The sequence below is a fragment of the Monodelphis domestica genome, chromosome 3, assembly GCF_027887165.1.
Source record: "Monodelphis domestica isolate mMonDom1 chromosome 3, mMonDom1.pri, whole genome shotgun sequence".
NCBI classification, from domain to species: domain Eukaryota; kingdom Metazoa; phylum Chordata; class Mammalia; order Didelphimorphia; family Didelphidae; genus Monodelphis; species Monodelphis domestica.
The window spans coordinates 523,542,670-523,567,945 of record NC_077229.1 but is presented as its reverse complement, the minus strand read 5'-3'; the positions used below and the strand labels follow the sequence as shown (position 1 = coordinate 523,567,945).

At 34.3% G+C, this 25,276-nt stretch overlaps 1 pseudogene; it reads left to right on the top strand.

Moving 5' to 3' along the window:
• The window catches only part of LOC100617654 (filamin-A-interacting protein 1-like), a 30,216-nt pseudogene extending 19,959 nt beyond the window's left edge, over positions 1 to 10,257 (top strand).
• Positions 10,258 to 25,276: the final 15,019 nt, after the last annotated feature.

Below are 25,276 nucleotides of genomic sequence, written 5' to 3'. Positions count from 1 at the left end.
CCGTAAATGTCAGCAAGTGACTTCCCCTGACCAATGTACACTGGTCCCTTTTATATCCCCTTCTTTCCTTGCTTCCTGTTTCACTGATTTCTACCTCTTTTCACTGTGGGCTGGTTAATCCCTACCCATCTCTATGGTAAAAGGACCTCCAAGATTAAGAATTCCCTTTTACACAGTACAAAAATGAAAGTGCCTACAAGAGTCAGTCATCACAATTAGTCAAGTTTCATTGAGATTGTGCCATTTGATAAGCAAGACAGCTATTGACCAGTCTACCTCTTAAAGGGCCATATAGCTGGGCTGGCATGAATTGGAGTGATTGATTCTTTCAGGAATGTCTAGTTTGAATGAATATGAATAGTGTTTTTTTTTTTCCCATTGCTTACAAGAGATGAAGAAAAAACATTTTAGACTATAATCTCCCTTAAATAGGAATGATTTTAATAGCAATGACTATAGTATTTCCTATCTTTTTTTAATCTTCAAGAAAAATAGTAGCAATTTAAAAAGAGGAATAATTCAAATACATCAGTTGTTATAACTAATACAATGGGGAGAAATGAATGGTACAAGAATAGACTTAACCCTCTTAAGATAAACTTTTGCTTTGAGATGATTGAATTACATTGCTTATATCTATTTCTTTGACTGCCTGTGATTTGTCTTTTTAGGCAAAACTGTTACCGACACTTAGAAGAGGAGGGAAAACATTTAATCCTTTAGTTGTTTGCTATAAATTCCACAGTTTTCCTCATTAATTTGGATTTACCAAGCATTCATCATATGCCATTTCATTGTTCAATGGATGCGGATTTCTGAAAACTATAGTAAAGTCTCTTGGATATATGCACATAAAATACCCTTGTGCTAATAGCATAATGCTATAATGGGGGATAAAAAATTTTAAAATGCTATATCAATTTTATGTAATACATGATGTGTAATATCATGAAACTGAAGAAAAATTTCCAATCAACATTGCTTTTTGAAGTTGAAGAATCACCTTGCAGCTTGTTTTCTTGATGCTTTGAAAAGATAGAGAGAAGGAGGGGCTTGAGGGATTTTGTGACCTTCCTAGCAATTGGCTAAAACTTTTATACCTACCATTCAAGTCTCCATTAGTTGAAAGTGGTTTTGTCTAGCTAAATCTAAGCATTTCAGTCAATTACGAGCTTTTATCTGGTTGTTATCATAAAAGACCATTTCTTTCCTAAAATGGTCAATTAAGTTCATGAAAATAAATGGTGAAGAGTGTACAATTTGTTAGCAGCTATGTCAGAAGTACACTGGTCTTACAGAAGAAAATATCAGAGCATTTCTTAATGAATAGAAATGGTTTTCAGCAAACTACATGTTCATTTCTCTTCCTTCCCTGATTCTCCCTCCCCTGACCCAGTAACAATTCAGCATTAACAATTCAGCCGCTTAATATTCGAAAACTTTTAAAATATCTTCAGTGCACATATAGTAAAGCCTTATGTGTATTTTCTTTTCTTTTTTCTTGGCTGCTCTATTTGTTTAAGTTTGTATAAAGTATATTACAAAATGAATTGGGGCAGTCATTGTCCCCTGAAAAGCAGCAGGCAAAAGGTTCTTTTTTATTAGGCAATAAGTTGATAGAAGGAATCAGTATTCAGGGAAAGTAAATCAAATAGATATTGCTGCAAAATGGGGACAAAACTTAAAACAATGAACAAAACACTTGAAAGTGTGGTGAGAACTTTAGTCTCTAATTTTCATGGCTACGAGATTCTGTCTACTGCAATATAGCAAGTAAAAGTGCCTTTGCAATGTTAACTGTCATGAACTGGGCTCAGAGTCAGAAAACATCTGAATTATTATAAATTCCAAACTCCAGGGGCTCAGATTCCCTATCCAGTGTACTTTCTATGACTCTATCTCCTTTACTAAAGCAATGATTTGTGGTCTTTCAAAAGGTTTAGAGTACTATTCTGGGAGCTGTAGAGAATAGAAATAGACATGGTCCCAGCTCTTAACTAATTTGGACACAAGAAGTTCAGATTCAGGTAAAATAAAAATGACACAAGAGTTAAATAGCCAAAGAGCCTGAAAATATAAGAGATGTCACAAGGAAGTAAAGTGGTAACTGAATCCAGGAGACCTCTAATTATTCAGTTGTTTCAGACATGTCTGACTCTTTGTGACCCCATTTGGGATTCTTTCAGAAAAGATAAGGGAATGGTTTGCCATTTTCTTCTCCAGATCACTTTAGCAATAAGGAAATTGATGTTGGGTATAATATTTCTCTGAAGTCAAATTTGAACTCTGGTCTTTCTGACTCCAAAACTGGTTCTCTATCCCCTCTATGACCAAGCTGACATATATCCATCCATCTCTTTATGTATAGATATAGAACATATGTGTTTATATACATATGCATATATTTATATGTAAACTTGTTTATTTATTTATTTATGCTCCTGGGAGTGAACTTTTACCAGCAGGCCCCTATATTGCTCTATGAAATAGTATAAGAATGAGAAAATAAAGTCATCACCAGAATGGAGGTCTACTGACTGCAAACCAACAATGAAAATGATTAGTACCAACAGCAATAAAGATAATAATAATTTACATTTAGATACAATTTTAGAGACTTCTGGGTAAACATGGCTACAGTTTAGAATCTACCCCTCCTCAGTGCCTACCAATAGAGACTACCTCAAAAGGCCCTCAAAAATAATTCATATGAATGAAGATATTCCACAGTAGGATGCAGCATTGAAGGTACATGGGATTTCCATACTATAAGTAGGTGAAATAGCTTACACCAAAATATGAGCTGATTTACCCTCCCCCACCCCACCTACAGAGCCAGCGTGGGCTAGAATCAGTGAGCAAGTGAGAGGCACCTCTAGATCCTTAGTAGCTGACTAAGACTACCAAAGATCTACCGCTGAGAGCAACTAGACTTGAGACCCCAACAGGTGGAAGAGTGTAGAGCTTGGGCAAGGAGATAGCACAGAGAAGGGCTGTAAACAATAGAAGCTGCAGAGACTTAAGAGGTGCCTCAGGTAGAAACTACACTCCTTAGCTCCTTACACAGAGAACCTGCCCTCCTCACTCAGACTTCTGACTGGAAATGGAAGGAAAAACCACCATAGTGATGGCAAACAACATCCAGGAAAAACAACTTTCCAACATCAAGAAAAACAAGAAGAAGGCATTGACCCTGGAAAAATTTTTTTTATGAAGGAAAAATCGAGACTACAGAGGAAACAGCAGAAGCAGACATACAAATAAATCCATTCAAACCTTCCAAAAATGGAAATTGACCACAAGCTCTTGAAGAATTTAAATCAGAACTTATAAAAAAGATGGAAGAATATTGGCAAGAAAAGTGGGAAATAGTTCAAAGTGAAAATAATAGTTTAAAAGACAGGAACTCCCAATTGGAGAAAGAATTTTAAATCTTACAAAGCACTTTATACATCTATTATCTCACAATATCATCCTCAAAAATTTTTTTCTGCATCTTTTTCCAGAATTTTTACACATAGCTAATTTGCAATTGAAGAGCATTCCCAAGATTCCCTCTCCCAAATCTCAGTCCCACCTTGACAAATCTGATCTCATCACTATTCTTCCTGGATCTCAAACTCAATATGCCCCAAGAAGACGTTATTATCTTTGCCCATAAGTTTTTAGATCCTCCAAATTTCCTCATTTCTTTTAAAGGAAAAAATATTTGCCTGTCAATCATCAATGCTGTAATAAGCCTATCCTGACAACCATCCTGTTCTTTATCTCTCCTCACATCATGTTGATTTTACTTATCTCTGTATAAGTCCTATTTCCCTATTTACTCCTGGAGGTTAGGGAATCTTTGCTTGTCATATGTTCAGATCCTATCAAAATGACTTGCACTGGAAGACCTATATGAACTGATGCAGAGTAAGATAATCAGAACCAGGAGAATGTTATAGACAGTAATAGTAACATTATACAATGATCAAATGTGAAAGACTTAGCTGCTATCAGCAAACAACAATCCAGGGCAATTCTAAAGGATTTATGACAAAGAATACTATCCACTTTCAGAGCAAGAAATGCTGGAGTCAGAATGCAGATAAAAACATACAATTTTCACTTCAGTTTATCTTTGCTTTTATTTTAGGGCTTTGGTTTTATATAACTATCCTTTTACAATAATGATCAATTATGGAAGTAAATCTTGCAAGGCAATACATGTATAAACCAAATCAAATTGCTTACCCTATTAGGGAGGAAGGAAGGAAGTGAGAGGAGATCATTTGGATTTTAAAATTTCAGAAAACATGTTGAAAATTGTTATTACACATAATTATGAAAATGTAATATTTTAAATGAATTGCATCAAATAGGCACTTAATAAACATCTCATGTTGAATTAGTTGAAATCCAATTGAAGAACATACTTAATTCTGTTTGCAGCCACACTAATAAAGAAGTGAGTTCTTTGAGTTAAATATAGTATACAACAACCTCTCTCTTTAGAAATATGAGTATGAGAAATCAAGTATGTAGACTGCTAATAACATATTACTTCTAACTGTGTCCTGCCTTAGTTCTTGTTCAGAGTCCTAGGAAATATATGATGATTATACAGGCTTATTTTTCTAAGTGTTTGAGAGAATGCTTATTAAAGGGCATGACTAAGAATATATTTACAAATAGACTTCAAGCAAGCCACAGTTGTAAGTTGGACCTAATTAGATTCTCAAGCATTTTTAAATGAATCAGTATTCAAAGGATGTGTGATTTCTTCAACCTGCAGGGACTCTCAGTGTAAGAATTTCTTACACTCATGCAGATCTCAGGCAGGTCATAATATCTTAAATAAAGGCTAAACCAATATTAAATTTATTCGAAAAATATTTTTTCACTTCTAAAATAATTCTTAAATCAACCAGCAAGTATTTCTAATCAACTACTATGTGTCAGCCATTATACTAAATGTTAGAGATGCAAAGGCAAAAGCAAAAATTTCTCTACCTTTAAGGAATTTACATTAAAATTGTGTGTGTAGGTATATAGATTTGTATATGTATAAATGCATGTATGTGTTTATGTATAAATATGTGTTTATATAGAATAAGTGGAGAATGGGGGAGAGAAAGTAATTTTGGAAAGGAGGCAGCTAAGGAATTAGGAAAGACTTCATTTGGAGGGTATCACTTAAGCTGAGCCTTGAAGTGATGACTAAGGATGCTACAAGTCAGAAAAGAGGTAAGAGGATATTCCACATTTGAAGGATAAATAATTCAAAAGTACAGAGATGATCTATAGATTGTTATATGTGAAGAACAAAGGACAGTAAATGATGTGTTATCCTATTTTATATCACCTTAGTCAAAAGAACATTTTGAAAACAAAGAAATGGGGAAGAGTCTACAAGAAAATGAAAGATAAGAGAAGTAAATAAAGAGGAAGAAAATGGGAAATACAATATTTTACTACAAGTATAGACAACTGCCTCTCCCTGCCCTAATTCCAGCCATACACTGGCCTAGAATGTGGGTATGAGAGTAAGTAGGGCCACTTGGCAGAGTGGTGAAGGATCTTGGTAGTACATAGTGTGAAGATAGGATTAATTCTCCCCTTGCCTATTTTTAGCTAATCAAATCAAGAACTTAAAGCACTCCTACTTCATACTAAGTAAGAGAGTTTGCAAATCACTTATTAGAGTGGGTGATTACTCCAGAGGCCACTATCCCACCCCTGGGCAGTGCTAGGCAAGTTGAAAGATTGCAATTGGTTCCAGGAGATTGAGAAAGGGACAGGAAGTGATGTGGAAAAAGGACTATTAAAATTCTGAACTTCCTGGCCAAGGGACTTCTCCTTTGAACTTTTTATCCTTTGGAGTTCATCTTTGGACACTGCATCAGGGAACTTGCTGAAGGAGGAGACTCTTTCCCTGGATCCTGTGTCAATTTTCTGGGTGAGTAGCTGACCTTCCTTTCCTTGCTTCTGGAGAGATTGGTTCCAGAGAGGCCTTCATTTCCTAAAGGAGGCTGTGTTGGTGGAACTTTTGCTGAAGACACCACCAGGATTCATGACTTAAGAGACTACCATGACTCCATGTGGAGATTGACACTTGAAAGCCCTTGCTGGGTGGTAAGCTGGACTTCTTCAGGAAGAAATTATAGGGTATCTAGCTAGGCAATACTTACTACTTCCTTCCTACATTTCTCTCTTTTACTATATCTCTATTAAACTAAATTGTTAAGAACAGATAACAGACTTGTTTCTTAATAGTTAATTTTTTAAATTGGTGACCATAATATTGCTTTAGAACTTTCATATTTAGAATAAAAACTTATATTTAACTTCCTCCAATGGGCATAGTGACACTTTCCTATCTACTGGGTCAAATGTGAAGTCCTGAAGATTTTAGGGAAAGACTCATTCATTTCTAAGTAAGCCTCACTTGAGTAGTTCCAAACCATAATGGAACTATATTCAATGAATTTTGTGAATCAGTGCCAGTGGATAATTGGTTTACATATTTATAAGCTGTCTCATCCCCAAAGAATATTAACTTTTTATAGTAAAAGCTTATTCTTTCTATTATCTCCATCCCTAGCATAATATTTAACACATAATGAGCACAAATCTTTGTTATTTAATTAACTGTTGGGTTTTAGGTTTGTACCTCTTAAATGTAAACTTTCTGAGGGCAGAAACTATTTTACTTTTGTCTTGATATTCTCAGTATGTGACACATAGTAAAAAAGTAATAAATGAATTTGTAATATTGAGATAAATATAGTGACATTTGAAAGTCTTAAGGTTTTGAATTCCAGCCATCACTATCAGCAACACTCTCCAAAATGGTGAACTAGAGCCAATGTCTGGCTAGTCATTCCCTCCTTTGCTAGAGAGGATGTATAGCCTGCATATACTAAACACACACACACACACACACACACACACACAAACCAAAAACCCTGCAATTTTTGTCAAACTTTTCAATTGTTTTCCTTTCTTTTTCAGGAACTGGGCCTCTGGATTCAGGTAATAAGGAAGATTTTTTAGCTGAAGTCTCTGCCAAGGCTTCCAAAATTCACATCACCCCCAACCCCCAAAGTGCTGATGTTGTCTTCAGTAACACTACAATTTCAGATCCTCTGAGAGTCAGCTCAGGTAAAGGTAGGATTTTGTGCCTCTCCTCTGACTACTCTCAAGCTCCTTCCCCTCTGGCTGAAATCCCTGGCTCTGGCTTCTCCAGAACACAAAGTACATCATAAATATTATATAATTTGACCCTCATAATCTTTAGAGGGAGGTGTTAGTTTTATCTCCATTTTACAGATGAGGAAAGTGAGATTCAAGGCTAAGTGACTTGTTCAGATTCATTAAACTAGTCTAAGGCAGGGGTTGAACTCAGACCTTCCTTATTTCATGTGCAGAAATTTACCCATTGTCCAATTAATGAAATTTATTGAATAGGGTGACAAATTTTTTTTAAACAATCACAAAGGCAACTGTTTGAAGGATGGATGAGTGGACTGAATTGGGGAAAGATTTGAGGTAGGGGGAGTAATCATGAAACTCTTGCAATAGCTAAGGAAAGAGATAATTAGGAACTAAATGAGCATGGAAGCTGTGATGGTAGAGAGAAGGGAAGATGCCAAAACTAATGTGGAGCTAGCAAAAGCAGGATTTTTTTTTTACCAATACAGATTATGGGTTTATTGGACCTGGTAAATAGAAGATAATGTAGTGATTATGAATGGATGATAACAGAAAAAAATTTAAAGTTGGTTAGGTTTTATTCTATTGGGAGATGGGACAAATACTATGAATTCTCTCTAAACCTGTTTTATTTGAGATGTCTATCCACTTAAAAATATCCATTAGGCAACTGGTGATGTTGGACTGAAATCTAATAGGAAGATTATAATTGGATTATACCCATATTTTTTCCCTTTCTCTCACTAACATAATAAGAAAATATTATTAAAGGATATTCTTTTTAATTTAATTTTAAAAAGTTATTTTTTGTTTTAATTTTTAAAATTCCATATGCATTTTTTGAAGTTATATGATCCAAATTGTCTCTCTCCTTTCATTCCTTCCCACTCCCAGAGCTGCCAACAATTCAGTCTGGGTTATACATGTATTATCATGCAAAACTTTTTCATATTATTAATTTTTGTAAGTGAATGATCTTATTAAACCAAAACCCTGAAACATATAACCAAATGATCAAGTTATAAATAATATGCTTCCATCTGCACTCCTACTTCAAGAGTTATTTCTCTGGAGTTAAATAGCATTCTTTTTCATAAATCCCACAGAAATGGATCATTGGATTATTGTTAGTAGCAAAGTCTAACATCTTTGCAAAGTCTACCATAATATTGCTGTTACGCTGCACGTTTTCCTGATTCTTACTTCACTATGCTTCAATTCATAAAGGTTTTTCCAGTTCTTTCTGAAATAATGCTACTCATCATTCCACATAGCACTATAATATTCCATCACCATCATATATCACAATTTGTTCAGCCATTCCCAAACTGAGGGACAACCCTTTAGTTTGTACTAGAAATGGAGGGCAAAGATGAAGAGATCACAAAATCAGAATCACAATGTCAAGAATTGAGGAAGAAGCTCCAAGAACAGCACAGAAGGAGTTCATTCTTGAAGTTGAGCAGTTACAAAAGAATATGGATGAACTGGAAAAGTTGGAAGAGTCTTTCAGCAAGGGCAAATCATAATGCACACAGTTGTACCTGAATCTAGAAAAAGAAAAACAATTAACCAAAGACTTAATTAATGAATTGGAAGGTGAAAAGTCCAGTTAAAGATCTTGAATCTTCTGAAAGTCTATTAGACAATGTTGAATTGAGTTTAAAAGATGATATGAAAAAAGTAACGTTGTTTATTCTGATGCTGGTCAATTACAGGAAAAATATGATGGACAAAATAAAACAAGAAGAAAGAAAAGTAAATGGACTCAATAAAAATTTCAAGGTGGAGCAAGGGAAGATTATGCATGTGACTGAGAAACTAGTTGATGAAAGTAAGAAGCTTTCAAAACTTAAGTCTGAAATGGAGGAATAGGTATATAGCTTGACAAAAGATCAAGATGAGTTAATGGGAAAGTTGAAAAATGAAGAGGAAAATTCCTTGGAGCTGAATTGTGTTGGCTGGTTAAAGAAGAGGCTAGATGACATGGAGGAAGTGAAGTGAGAAATAACCAGAAGCAGATCTCAAAAAGGACCCAAACTCACTTGCCCAGATGACATGATTAAAGAAATACCACTCAAAATAGAAAGGCAGAAAAAAAAGTGCCTCCAACAATTAGAATAGTCGAAGGAGACTTGATGAAGATAGAGGATAAGTATGATCAGATGGAGCAGAAATCCAGAACTGAGCAGGATAAAGCTAATTTCCTCTCTCAATGGCTATAGGAGATAAAGCACCAGATTGCAAAAAATAAGGCAATTAAGAATGATGAGACTAAGTCAGGATGCCTAGCTAAGACAGTAGTTCCAGCTAGAATAAACCAAGAGCTGAGACTTGAGTGTGTAAGCACAGGCTCTGAAAAAGAAGATTAATGAATTAATTAACATAAAAGACCAGCTTTCTCAGCTACAGGTGGACTACTCAGTTCTTCAGCAAAGGTTTATGGAGGAAGGAAGGAAGAACCAAAACATGGAACAGGAAGTCTTAAACTTGACAAAAGAGGTAAGAGCTCTCTAAGTGTTATTCTCTAAGGCCAATCTCTAAGGCCAATGTGATTGGAAGGATGGTAGATATGCCTGTAACTTCTACTGTGGTGCAGACAGATGTAAGTAATGATGCAGCAGAGAAAGAAACTCCAGCTGTCTTTATAAGGAAATCCTTTCAAGAGGAGAATCATATCATGAGCAATCTTTGGCAAGTGGGGTTAAAGAAGTCCATGGAACAGTTATCTGTATTGGATAAGCATTTTCCAACAGCTAATGAGCTTACAATGAGGAAATCTTGGATACTATGGATGTAAAAAAGGAAAATGGTCCTCAAACTCCTTCAGAGAAAGGGCCTTGAGTCAATTGTTGCCAATGAGAGGTGGCTCTTTCTTCAAAGCAAGGCCAGCCTTTTCATATTCAGGTGACTCCTGATCTTGAGAATAGTACAGCTACTTTGGAGTTAACTAGTATCATTGGTCCATGTTCTGAACAGTCCAAAAGGTCATTTTTTGCTCATCCCAATATTTTTATTAAAATGGATGAAAATCTGGATTATGAAATGGCAAGATGTTGAGGAACACTTCTGACTTTCTAATACACATGAGATCAAAACTGGAGGCTACATTCCTTTCATCTTAAATGAAAAATGGCAAATTCAAAGGACCAAGGCCTATTTTTCAGGGTGGCATGGCTTTAATGGAGACAGAGGACTAAAACTTATCCCCTTATAGAATATTCACTGACCAGATGACATGAGTGATAGAAATAGAATAAAGTATCCAAAAAGACTGAGGAAAAGGAGATGAAAAAGTCCAACTAAGGCCTTTATAATACCACTGTAGTCAACTTCAAGCTTCTCATTTGTTATGTTATGAATTGACTAGAACCAGTTACAGAATGTCTACACAATGGTCCTCTCACAGAAGTAGCCTGTCCAGTTTCTCAGTTTGAAAAGGCATTGTCTGAAGTTCTCTGCACATGTGCCAGAACTCTGTTATATCTATAAAACTAATTAGGCAATCTCTCAGGTCCCTTAGATTCTGTGATCGTATTATTCATGATTCTATAAGGAGTATCAATTCCTTTTATTTGTACTAAACTATGTTATTTAAAGCTTCAAATGGTGACTTTTGGTCTAGGATTGACTGACAAACATATGTTTATTCCACAATAATATTCTGAACTTTAAGTTTGGCTTATTCAACATGTTCAAGCTATTAGTTTTATTAAAATTGACTGAGGTACTAAAATGATCTCCTTACAAAATATTTGAAGTTTTAAAAATCTGGATCTTGAAAGATTAGACTCTTCCATTGAAAACCACCTCCTCATATCCTTTGATCTTCAGCTGTTGTGGAATGAATCAGTCTAATGAATTTGAATCAGTTGTTCATAGCTCTTGAATATGAGACCTTTATCAGACAAATTTGCTGTAAAGATTTTTTCCCAGTTAACTGTTTCCTTTATAGTTTTAAGTTTTTATGTATGTGCAAAAACAAAAGCAAATGTTTATATGATTGAAATTGTTTTTATCTCATGTGATCCTTTTCATCATTTGTTTCTCTCATTTGTTTATGATATAATCTTTCTTACAAAGGACATTTATTTATTTGGAGTTTAATTTAGTGATGGAAGTATAGACCTGATTTGTGCCATATTGCTATACCTTAAAACCAGAAGTTGTTTATTTGCTTTTTTTTTGTCAAATCCTGAATCCTTCCCTTTGCAACCAGGGTCTTTCAGTTTACTGAACACTAAGCTACTATGTTCACTTGTTTAATATAATTTTTATTGTAAAACATCAACAAACAAAATGCTTTTTTATTTCTGCTTTCCTACTTTTTTCTTTAGGCCATTAGGCCAAATATATGCTCAATATTTGGAAAGCTGCTATTACAACTAAGAAATATATAATTTCTTTCTTTTCCCATTTATTTATTGCCTGAGAACTATGATCTCTAATTTTTCTCAAGTTCTATTATTTTTCTTAATTTATTTCTTAGTTTCCTTTTGGATTTTACTTTTCTTTGCATTCATATCATGGAACACAATGTCTGAAACATAGTAGGTACTTGATAAATACTTGCTAACTGAATGACTGACTTTTGATTGGTCTAGTTTAAAAAAAGACACATTTTACCCCACTATTTCTCCCCATAATTTAACATTTCCTTTATATATTTAGATAGTATTTGAAGTATATATATATATATATACATATATATAAATTATTGATATTTATTGGTCATCTATTATGCCTTTAATAATACTACAATTTCTCTTATTAACTCTTTTTCTTTTGGCTATATTTGCTATAGCATTATCAAAAATCCTGTTTGCTACCCATGCTGTTTTCAGTTCAGCTGAAGCACAAAAAATTTTACTTAAGTCCATCTTATGTGGACTTAACTCTATATGATTATAAATTTTGTACTTTTCTCTATCCTGTCCTCTTGTATTTTCCCCTTTCTTTGTTCCCACCTTCATATTTATTATTTTTATTTTATTTATTATTATAGTTATTTATGCATATATATTTATTATATATATATTATTATTATAAGATGGAAAGAAGAGTTTGTAAGACCATTGTGACTTTTATTTGGAACAGTCATTTTCCTCTCTATTGCTATTCTTTATACCCACTAGTCTTTGATTATATGTTTTTACTCCCCCACTTTCAATTGAATCCCATTTTTACATTTCTCCTTCCCAAATTCATTTGTTTTACATATACCCTATCTTTTAAATAGCCTACCCTCTCTTTTAAGCCCCTCTATCCCCTGTTCCTCCCATGTCCCAGTAACTTACTCTTTCCATTTAAAATTTTTCATGTAGTTTCATACAAAAATCTTTGTGTGTGAATATGTATGTGTATTATCTTATTAGATATTCCTTTATCCTTTCAAATAAAAGTGAGGATTCATAGATGCTCTTTTATCACTCAATTCTCCATAATTTTATATACACATATATTTATATATATATATATATATATTTCATTGTATGAATCTGTTATGTGATAGTCATTTCTTTCTCCTTCCTTTTCCACTAGAGTGCCCAGCCCCTCAAATATTTATCTGCTAAGATCATCAAAGTAGAACATAGACTCTCAAAAACTCTCCAATCAATTTTACTTCTTTCTATGACTCTTAAAGATTTAGGATTTTGAATAGGCATTTGTTTCTTATACCCTATTATTTAAAATTCATCCCTATATATCTCCTTTCAAATACATAAAATTATACCTTAAAAAAGCTCTTTTTTTCCATCTTAGAATCAGTATTTCATATTGGTTCTAATACTGAAGAGTGGCATGAACTAGGCAATGGGGTATAAGTAACTTGCCCAGAGTACAATCATACAGCTAGGAAGTTCCATAGTTTGGATTTGAACCCACAGCCTCCCATCTCTAGGCCGAAGCCTCAATCCACTGGACAAAGATGCCCCCATGTGTCATTCTTTATGTTTCCCTTATCACTTGTTTTCCCATTTCTATATTCTGACCTTTTTTTAAAATCAGGAAACCTTGGAAATACTCTTCATTAGAGATCAATTTTATGTTATTGTTCTGTTTTGTTTTTCTCACAACTGTTATATTTCAATTTGGTGGACAGGTTTAATGGAAGCTTTTGCAATTTGCCTTTTGGAAGTTCAGGCTTTTATAGCAGCAGCTTCCTAGAGTTGTATGATACTGACTGTCAGTTCTTGGTAATTGAAGTATGTGTGTATGTGTATGTGTGTGTTCTACTTAATTTTTTTCTTTAACCTTAGAATTTCTTTAGCCTTAAAAACTTAAATCTTAGAATTTGGTCTATAATATTCTTGGATTTTTCATTTTAGAGTCAATTTCAGGAAATGATTATTGGATTATTTCTATATTTCACTTTTATTTCTCCTTCGAATTATCTTTGAATGGATTAATTTATAATTTTTCTGAGATATGTTATCTAGGCTTTTTCTAAATCATATAGTCTGAAAATATTACATGATTGCCTCCTGAACTATTTTCTAGGAGAGTTTTTTAGACTTAAAATTTCTTTCATTTTCATCTCTTTTCCCATATTTTTTTTAAATTTTGTCTTAATATTTCTCTTTCTTATATTGAGTAGTTGTTTTTACTATGACCTATTCTAGTATTTCAGGGCATTTAGTTCTTGGGTGAGATTTTCTACTGTGGAAAGGGAATTTCCCTCCCCATTATGTCACTTTATTGACATCATCAATCAGTGACTCGAAGATCCTTTACCATTGAAATGTGAAAGTATAGAGAAAATTGAAACCAATGAGAGGGAAAGTGATTCCATAGGCACTGCCCCCTTGGGTAGTGTCAAGCAAATTAAGGAACTATAATTGGTTCCTGAGATGTGCTGTGGGAGAGCTAGTGGGTGGAGAAAATTGCTTATAAGGCTAGATCAAGACATGGCTCTCTCTCAGGCTCTTCTGGCTGGAGTTTGGAACCTGAAGGACCCCCTGTCAGTGGTAAACTTCAATCCATAAAACAGCATATAGGGTAGTAATCTAATCAACTTTTTATCTCTTTCCTATATTTCCTTCTCTTTACTATCACTACTTTGATACAATAAAGCTACCAAAGCTACTAGCAGCCTCATAATTTAATTTTAATTATTAGACTACCATCTATTCTATGATATCAGTTCTTTTTCCCATTTCTTTCCTCACTAACTATGCAATTTTGCATTTCTCTCTTCATTCTCCCCCCTCCCCAAGAACTCTTATAATACTTATGTATAAGACATTTTTCCCAAGGCTTTTTACTGGGCTTTTCAAGTTGTCATCTACCTTACAGTGTATCCTGTCAGTTCTGATTATAGAAAGTAAGATGTTAGAGAAGGAATATTCTCACCACATACAAAAAAAAAAGAAAGAAAAAATGCCATAAAATGAAGAACAGAAAAAATAAATCAGCTTATAGGAGTGAGAAGGGAGAATAAACCAGACACTGAAATTTTGGAGAACCAGTCCACATTATAACTGGTAAAGGTCCAAATGGGACCAGCTCATTCACCAAAATAGGGAAAAGTGACATTAGGACCAGCACATTGATTGCAACCCAGGAAGGTATGAAGGCAGAGCTAGTACTCCCAGCAAAGCTGGAAGGATACCAGCAGGATCAACCCACCTAGTATAGCACAAGAGGGATTATTGATGGGACCAGCTTACCCAGTGCATCTTGGAAGGGTACTGATGAGACCAGCCCAAGTAGGGTGATGGGAAGTGGGAGGAATACAGTAGGATTGGGAACCAACACATCTTCAGAAGCATCAGGGGTCTTAGGAAAAGAGAAAGTGAAATATGACTAGACAAATGTTATGAGCATCCCCACAACAAGCCATCAAGACCACATTATCACCAACTGTGCACTGTGGGTCCCAAAAGTATTTGGATTAACCCAAAACCAGAGCAGACTACAATGTAGTGTCATAATAGTACTTCTTCCAAACAATGAGTAAAGTAGAATTACAACATATACAAGGTAATGAGGGAAAAAAGGAAAAGTTGCAATATAAGTAAAAAAAAAAAAGGGAAAACTTGACTTCAAAGAGTTACTTTGGTGACAGGGAAGATCAGAATGGAAAATTGGAAGACAATAGAAAGCAAATGCAAAGTGGGGTCAGGCCCCAAAAGAACTTCTGAAAGAATTTGAAAAGTGATTTAAAAAATCAAATAAGTGAAATGAAAGAAATTCAATAGAAAATATATGTTTTATATTTTAATACATATATATTTATAAATATATTTATATTTGAAGAACCCCCTCCCTAAAAACTAGAACTGGACCAAAAAATCACTGAAGAAAACAATTCCCTAAAGACTAGATTAGATCAAAAGGAAGAGGAGTCCCAAAAATACAATGAGGAGAAACCTCTTTATGGAGTAGAATTGGCTAAATGGAAAAGGAAAGACAAAACTTTGAGTAAGAAAACAACTCCCTAACAATGAGAATTGAACAAATGGAAGCAAATGACTTCATAAGATATCAGGAACCAATAAACCATAGTCAAAAGAATGAATAAAATAAATACCTCTTATATATCCCCGAAATAACTGAAATACATCAGTGGAAAAAAAAAGCAGTGTTCAATGACCACACCTAGTGTTTGACAAATTCAAAGATCTATGCTGTTGGAAATAGAAGTCACTATTTGATAAAAATCATTATAAAACCATTTAACAGTATGTCAGAAATTAGGTCTAGACCACCACATCATTCCATATATCAAGAAAAAGTCCAAATGGATACATGATTTAGAAATAAATAATGATATCATGAAAAATTAGAGGAGCACAAAATAGATTACTTATCAGGAAAGAATTTGGATCATAACTAAAATGTGTAATTTTGATTATAGTAAATCAAAATATTTCTATACAAATAAAATCAATACAGCCAAGATTAAAAGGCAAGAAACCAACTTGGGGGAAATTTTTCATAGCAAGGTTTTCTTATAAAGGCTTCATTTCTCATGTTTTTAGAGAACTGAGTCAAATTTATAGGAATACAATGCATTCCCCTTTTAACAAATGGCCAAAGGGTATGAATAGGCAATTCTCAGATGAAGAAATTAAAACTATCTATTAATTGATGAAATTCTGATCAAAGCAACTCTGAGTTTCCCCACCCACCCATCAGACAGGATAAAATGAGAGAAGAAAAATTATTAATATTGAAGGAGATATGAAAAATTGGGAACATTTATACACCGTTTGTGGAATTGTGAGCTGATACAACCATTCCTGAGAACCATCTGAAACTAAAGGCCCATAAAACTGTGTATATTCTTTGACCAAGAAATACCACTTCCAGATGTGTATATATAAAAGATTCATGATAGGAGGAAAGTATCTTATAAAACAATATGTGGAAACTGAAGAAATGCCAATCAATTGGGGAATGGCTGAACAAATTATGGCATATGCTTGTAATGGAATACTATTATGCCTTAAGAAATGACAAACAAGATCATCACAGAAAAACCTGGAAAGACTTATATGAAGTGATACAAAGCAAAATGAGCAGAACTAGGAATATGTTGTACACAGTGAAAATAATAATGTATAATGATCAATTGTGAATGGCATAACCATTATCAACAAGACAAAGATCCAAGACAACTTCAAAGGACTCATGAAGGAAATTATATCCATCATCATAGAAGGAACAGATCAAATCCAAATGCATTCTGAAACATACCATTCTTCACTTTATTTTCTCAGTCAATTTTTCTTTAGGGTAACCAATGTTGTCTTGTTTCACATGTTAAGCAGGAAAATATGTGTTTTTTTTTATAATATACAACCTATATCATGTCACCTATCTTCTTGGGGAAGATGGAGGGTTGGCAGGGAGGAAGAGAGTATAGATTGCAAAATACAAAAAAAAATATTTAAAATTGTATTAACATGTAATTTTGGGGGAAATATCATTCTCTTTTAAGAGTTAAATGAGTGTGAAGTGAAAGTGCCTTATCTTCTGAATTTCCTAGTTTAGACGTGTCTGGCTCTTTCTCTTTCTTGACTTTCCTACCTGGAATTTAAAAGAAGGAAATCTATGTGTCATAGTGGAAGATTTGAGCATACATAAACTATGACAGATTTCCAACTATTGGTGTCCCCAGTGAGCTCTTGAGATACATCTAATTCAGTTAATATGAGTTAAAAAATCATATTCTAAGAGCATTAAAATTGAAGTCTATTTCTTTTTTTGTGGATGAGTGAGTTGTGATGTTGATGAAGATAATGATTATGAACAGGATGACTTAGCTCAGGAATGAGCTTTTATTAGTACAGGAACTACTCCACATGTAAATTCTCTCTCTCATTGCAGTTTTGCAACTTATCTACAAACCTTTGATATCTATATAATTTGGGGCACTTAGAGATTAAGTATTTGCCCATTTCTTCCAGCCAATGTGTCAGAGGCAGGGTTAAACCATCTCAACATCAAAATTTCAATTTTCCAGTATTCAGTTCTTATTGCATTAACAAGCTAAAAACACCTTGAAGCTAGGATAAGAAATTTTAAGTTGTTTTTTTTTTTTAAAGATAGATACAAGAGATAAAGAGAGAACAAATAATGCCCAAACAGAAGAAAGCACTTAAAATACTGAATAAATATTCTGTGTTAAGGAAAAATTGGAGTAGTGGATTCGAAGTAGGGGTTAAAAATAATATTCAAGAATTCCTCTTTATGGAATCTCATCTCAGATAAGTGTCAATTAGTTTTATTCACTTTGTGGGTATTCTGAGGCAGGAAGTGGGTGGGTGAAACAAGTCAATATTTATTATCAATTCTCTAATATATGGGCTTTGAGATATTCTGAACAGATAAATATTGAGGGTGCAAAGGAGAAAAAAAGATCTCTAATCTGTCTTCCCAAATAATTTCACATTATTTTCTTTCATGTATTCTACATACCAACAAAACTGGCCCATCTGAAGGTTTTATTTTGTTTGTTTTACTTTCTCTGTCAGTTCTAAAATTCTCTGACTGATGATAATGACATAAATATTTTTTAAACCCTTACCTTTGGCCTTAGCATCAATACTATGTATTGATTCCAAGGCAGAAGAGTGGTAAGGGCTACACAATGGGGATTAAGTAACTTGCCCAGGGTCACACAGCTAGGAAGTGTTTGAGGCCACATTTGAACCCAGGACCTCCCATCTCTAGGCCTGGCTCTCCATCCACTGAGCAACACCCAATAAGTTAATTCCTGAGATGAGAAAGGCCTTGTGGAACAGATCTTGCTCAGCTTAGACCAGTGATTCAGATTTAGAATTACTGCAATGAAGACAGTTTGATTTATAATAACTTTAAAAAATATCAGTTTCCTAACTGATAAAACAAAAATGTCATTCATCAGAGTTAGGTGGACTGTTCAGTTGATAGTTCCCTAGGCCTGTAGACCACAGGTTCTGGGTTTAAATTTGACCTCACACACTTCCTAGCCATGTGACCTTGGGCAAGTTACTTAGCCCTTACTGGTTTTCTGCCTTGGAGCAAATACTCGTTATTGATTTTAGGAAAAGAAGGTAAGGATTTAAAAAAAATATGTCATTTACTTCAACATTTAAACTCACCACCACAAAGCTAATAGTCAAAAATCAAAGTCAAAAAGGCAACTCCACAAGCCAATGGAAATTCTGCCACTTATCACTTATGACCATAGTCCTCTGAATCAAGAAAGTAACAGGAACAGTCATTTTACCTTAAAAAAAAAACACAAAAAAATTACAACCAACCTACCTAAAACTGATACTCCTCATAGTGCCAAAAAAAAGCCAATATAGACAAGAACTAGAAATTGTCTTAGTCAGTGAATAAACATTTTTCATGCCGATTTAGTTTTAGTTGATTCCCAAATAAATAATATCATATTGGAATTCATTTCCAAAGGTAGGCCAGTGGAATGTAGGCTGATATCTTTTAATTATTTTCTATTCTTACATTCTATTTTAGTGAAGAAATGTATTGTACAATCATCATCTGGACAGATTCGGTATTCTGCAGCATTATCAATAAAGAGAACTTTGGCTATCCAATCAGACAAAGAAAAAAACCTAATGTATTGAATTCATATATACCATGTAAACTTATGGCCACATTCCATGTAGGCCTCAACACTGAGACTAAGCAGGTTCAATTCCCTTTTGTAAAGTAGATATTTTTTGAATTTAAGATTAAGTAAGACTAACCCCATTTAACAACAAAACAGACATTAAAGGAAGATGTAAAAATGAAACTAATTCAGTCCCTAGGTGGGGACATGAAAACTCAAGAGTTGTTTTGTCCAAAGTATAAAAGATTGAAATAAAAAATCTTAATTTGGCAAGTCAGCACCATGCTCTTTCCATGGATTTATTTGATCCAACATCTGATAATTACTCTTGATTATCTATTACATATTAGGCAGATGATAGCAACTATAGAAGTTTACAAAGAAAACAAACATACAAAGTAATAGAGACTACATTGTGTCAAACCTCAGAGATATCACCAATACATTAAGTGGGGAATTAGGTAGCACATTGGATAAAAAGCAAGGCCAAAAGTCAGGAGGACATGGGTTCAAATCTGGCCTAAGACACTTCCTAGATTGTATAACCCTGGGCAAATAATTTAATTAACTCCAACATATTTTCCAGCTATTGCTGCTCTTCTATCTTAGAACTGATATTAAGATGGAAGATAAAGAGTTTAAAAAAACAAGACCAAAACCAGGCAGGTCAAAAACAGAGAAAGAAAACCATAGACCAATCTCTGTAATGAATATAGATGCAAAAATCTTAAATAAGATACTAGCAATAAGACTCCAGCAAGGGATCACCAGAGTCATTCATTATGATCAGGTGGGATTCATACCAGGAATACAAGGATGGTTCAATATTAGGAAAATCATCCTAATAATTGATCATATCAACAAGTAAACCAACAAAAATCACATGATTATCTCAATAGATGCAGAAAAAGCCTTTGACAAAATACAACTCATTCCTATTGAAAACACTAGAAAGTATAGGAATAGAAGGGCCTTTCCTCAAAATAATAAACATTACATATGTAAAAACATCAGCAAACATCATCTGCAATGGGGATAAACTAGAAACCTTCCCAATAAGATCAGGAATGAAACAAGAATGCCCATCATCACCCCTATTATTTAACATTGTACTAGAAACACTAGCTGTAGCCATTAGAGAAGAAAAAGAAATTGAAGGTATTAAAATAGGCAATGAGGAGACCAAGTTATTACTCTTTGCAGTTGATATGATGGTGTACCTAAAAAAAATTTAGAGAATCAACTAAAAAGCTAGTGGAAACAATTAACAATTTTAGCAAAGTTGCAGGATAGAAAATAAACCCATATAAGTCATCAGCATTTCTATATATCTCCAACACAGCTCAGCAGCAAGAATTAGAAAGAGAAATCCCATTTTAAATCATCTTAGACAATATAGGGGTTTATGGGGTGCCCAGGGAGGGGTAGTATCTCTGGTATGGAGGGCCTGTCGTGCCCTCTTAGGGCAGCTCTCCAGCCTCTGATCCCCACCTGACACCCAGCTCTCCCTTGTGGCTCCCAGTAGCTGCTAGCATGCTGCAGCGGCCACACTCCAGGCAACGGCTTCGACAGGCCGGCCAAACCTTGTGAGGGTAGCCATCGGGTCATCGACCCCTGGTGAACCAGGGCTTTGCTCACCCAGCATGTGAAGACTGCTTTGGCGGAAAAGACAGAAGAATCCAATAAGAAGGTTCAACGGCTGAGAGGGCGACGCAGCAAAGCACTGTGGAGTGCTCAGGGCATGTTGGAGCACAAAAGACAACACGGCCACCCAATGCAGCTGAGAAAGTCTCCAGGTGTAACGACTTTTCATGCCACTGGACCCAGGCTTCCAACGCCGAGAGAGTGGGACTGTCTCTGTGCATCGACTTTTCCACTTAAATCTCCTTCATGCACAAGTGTCTTTGTGCACAAAAACACACAAAGACAATCGTCATCCTCAGTTACCGAGAGACTACTACTAACTAGACAATATAAAATACTTAGAAATCTATCTGACAAGACAAACACAGGAACTATATGAACACAGCTACAAAACACTTGGCACATGATTAATAGTAGATCTAAATAATTAGAAAAATATTGATTGCTCATGGGTAGGATGAGCTAACATAATAAAAATGACAATCCTAGAAAAATGTATTTACTTATTTAGTGCCTTACCCATCGAATTGCCAAGAAAATTTTTTTACTGAATTAGAAAAAAAAAAAAACAAACATGACAAAGTTCATTTGGAAGAACAAAAGATCAAGAATATGAAGGAAAATAATGAAAAAAAAATGTGAAGGAAGGTGGCCTAGTATTATCAGATCTTAAACTGTACTATAAAGCAGCAGTCATTGGAACAATATGGTACTGGCTAAAAGACAGGAAGGAGGATCATTGGAATAGACTTGGGATAAGTGACCTCAGCGAGATAGTCTATGTGAACAAAAAGATTCCAGCTTTTGGGACAAAAATCCACTATTTTATAAAAACTGCTGGATAAATTGGAAAACCATACGGAGATATTAGGTTTGGATCAACATGTCACACCCTACACACCAAGATAAACTCAGAATGGGTGAATGACTTTAATATAAAGAAGAAAACTATAAGTAAATTAGGTAGACACACAATACTATACATGTCAGATCTTTGGGAAAGGAAAGACTTTAAAACCAAGCAAGAGTTAGAAAAAATTACAAAATGTAAAATAAATAATTTTGATTTTATTAAATAAAAAAGTTTTGTACAAACCAAACCAATGTAACCAAACTAAGAATGGAAGTAACAAATTGGGAGAAAATCTTCATGACAAAAACCTCTGACAAAGGTCAAATTGTTCAAATTTATATGGAGCTAAATCAATTGTACAAAAAAGCAAGCCATTCTCTAACTGATAAATGGGTAAGGGACATACGTTGGCAATTTTCAGATAAAGAAATCAAACTATTAATCAGCACATAAAAAAGTATTCTAAATCTCTTATAATCAGAGAAATGTAAATAAAAAAAAAAACCTCTGAGTTATCACCTCACACCTAACAAAGTGTTTAACATGACAGCAAAAGAAAGTAATGAATCCTGGAGGGGATGTGCCAAAATTGAGATATTAATACATTGCCAATGGATCTGTGAATTGATCCAACCATTCTGGAGGGCAATTTGGAACTAGGTCCAAAGGTCACTAAAAGACTGTCTGCCCTTTGTTCCAGCCATAGCACTACTGAGTTTGTATCCCAAAGAGATAATAAGGAAAAAGACTTGTACCAGAATGTTCATAGCTGTGCTCTTTGTGGTGGCCAAAAATTGGAAAATGAGGGGTTTCCCTTCAGTTGGGGAATGGCTGAACAAAGTGTGGTATATGTTGGTGATGGAATACTATTATGCTCAAAGGAATAATGAACTGGAGTGATTCCATGGGGACTGGAACAACCTCCAGGAATTGATGCAGAGTGAGAGGAATAGAACCAGAAGAACATTGTACACAGAGACTGATACACTGTGGTACAATGGAATTTAATGAACTTCTCTACTAGCGGCAACACAATGATCCAGAACAATTGCGAGGAACTTATGAGCAAGAACACTATCCACATTCAGAGGAAGAACTGTGAGAGTATAAACACAGAAGAAAAACAACTGCTTGATCACATGGCTCAATGGGGATATGATTGAGGATGTAGACTCTAAATGATCACCCTAGTGCAATTATCAATAATATGGAAATACGTCTTGATCAAAGACACATGTAAAACCAAATTGAATTGCATATCAGGTATGGGAGGATGTTAGGGAGTGGGGAAGGAAATAAATGAATTTTGGAACCATGGAAAAATATTCTAAATTAACTAATTAAAATTTTTCTCAAGAAAAAAAATTTAAAATAACATAAAAAATAAATTCTTTGAAAAAAAGAAATATGCAATACCACCACCACATTAGGAAAAAATGGTATAAAAATAAAATCACAAATACAATGTTATTTTAATGTCTAATTTTTGATACAGGTAATACAGTAAGAGTTAGAAGGAAGTTTAGAAATTATCAAATTCAATTCCCTCATTTTCCAGGTGAGGAAATATAGGCATAGTTAACTTAAATGAATTGCCAAGGATCACAGAATGGAAAGTGGTAGTTACAACTCAAATTCAGTTTCTCCAACTGGAAAATCCAACCAATTTTTCCTATAACCCATGTCTGAGGTAATGTTGATATTACAATACATGGGGAAAGAGATTTCCCTATTAATTGTATATGTATATGCTTGTGTGTGTGCATGTTTGTGTATGTGTGAGAGAGAGAAACTAAGACTGTGATTTTATTACTATAGAGAACGCCTCCATGAGGAAACTCTCCAAATGCAGATCAGCAAATCTTCTCAAACACATTATCTTAGAGCTGATTAGTGAACTGAAAAGGGATTGATGACTTGCTCATGATTATACAGCTAATTTATTTCAAAGGTTGCTTTTGAAACCAGGTCTTTTTGGAATAAAGGGGAGCAGCTCTTTATGTATTAAAATACATCTGCTTCTCTATAGCATATAAGTATACCAATTCAATTCAATTCAATTCAGTAAAATGTAATTGAGCCCTAATATTATAATGGTGATATATGACAATCCCTTCTCTGATGGAACAAAATCTAGTAGTAAGGATAAAAAGAGAGGACAAATGAATATTTTACAAGTTTAAATGTGGCAAAAAATGGGTCAAACAATATGTTATGAGGAATGGAAGGGCTTATCACTTATAGCTATGGATTAAGGGAAGATTCATGTATTTAGAACCATCAGTTCTAATATTCTATGATTTACGACAATAATTTAATTATTGAGGTGCAGAAAACCATTCTGGAGCAGACTTTGCTCAGGCTCAAGCGGTGATTCATGTTGAGAATTCATTCAATAAGGACATATTTACTAAGAATAAGATTAAATTTCTTTAAGGCAGAGATTTCAAAAGTTAAGGGAGATCATTCCATGCCTCGCAATAACAAATCATAGTAGTGTGTTTTGTTTTGTTTTTTGACTATAATGTTTTAAGGTGAGTAGAATGCAATAGGCTACAAAAAGTAGATTAGACACAGATTGTAGATCATCTTCAAAATAAGAATGTTTCTTTTCTGTTATGTGATAAGAACCCAGAAATTACAGAAGGTTTTTTGAGCACTTGAGTAGATTAATTAGACATATGTTTCAGGAACATTATTTTGACAGAGTAATGAAGGTTTAACTGGAGAGAGAAGAAAGTGGATATAAGGAGACAAGTTAGAAAGTTATTGTAGTAGTTCATATCAATAGCAAAAAAGGCATGAATTAGGAAAATAGTAATAGGAATGGGGAAAGAGAAGAAGATATGTGTGGGAGACATGAAACACTTTGGTGGGAAGATTTGGAAACTAATGTTATAGGGAATTTGAAGGAGAGGGAAAAATTAACCTGAATACTATTAAACAAGGAGGAAGAGGAGATGTCAGGAAAGAAGAGGTGTTTAATAGTGCCAAATGATGGAGAGAAGTCAAGGAGAATGAAGGCATACAAAACTACAGAATTTTTCAGTAAAAACGTTAAGTGACTTTTGAGAAGTAAAATTATTTTAATTTCAAAGTTATATTTTGCTGTTGTTGTTGTGACAGAAGTTATTTCTAAAAATGTTCCCTCCATTGTCTTCTGTTCACATTTCAAGGTGAGGTTTTCCTCCATCTATCACTGGGTAGCCTCTTCTTCTTTGAAATTCATTCTATTTATATTCAACACACAATTACAAACTTTTCTGTTACAGACCTCAAGGTCATTTCCCTCCTTACCTCAATAAATTTGGCACCTGACTCTAAGTACCATTTAACCTCCCAAATCAAATACAAAATCCTCTGCTTGGTGATAAAAACACTTCATAACCTAATTCAAAACTACCTTATCAATAATCTTATACTGTATTTCCCACAACTTATTCTGTGATCCAGTGACACTAACCTCCCTCCTTTTCCACAAATATGATGTTCCAGAAATATTCTCCAACTAT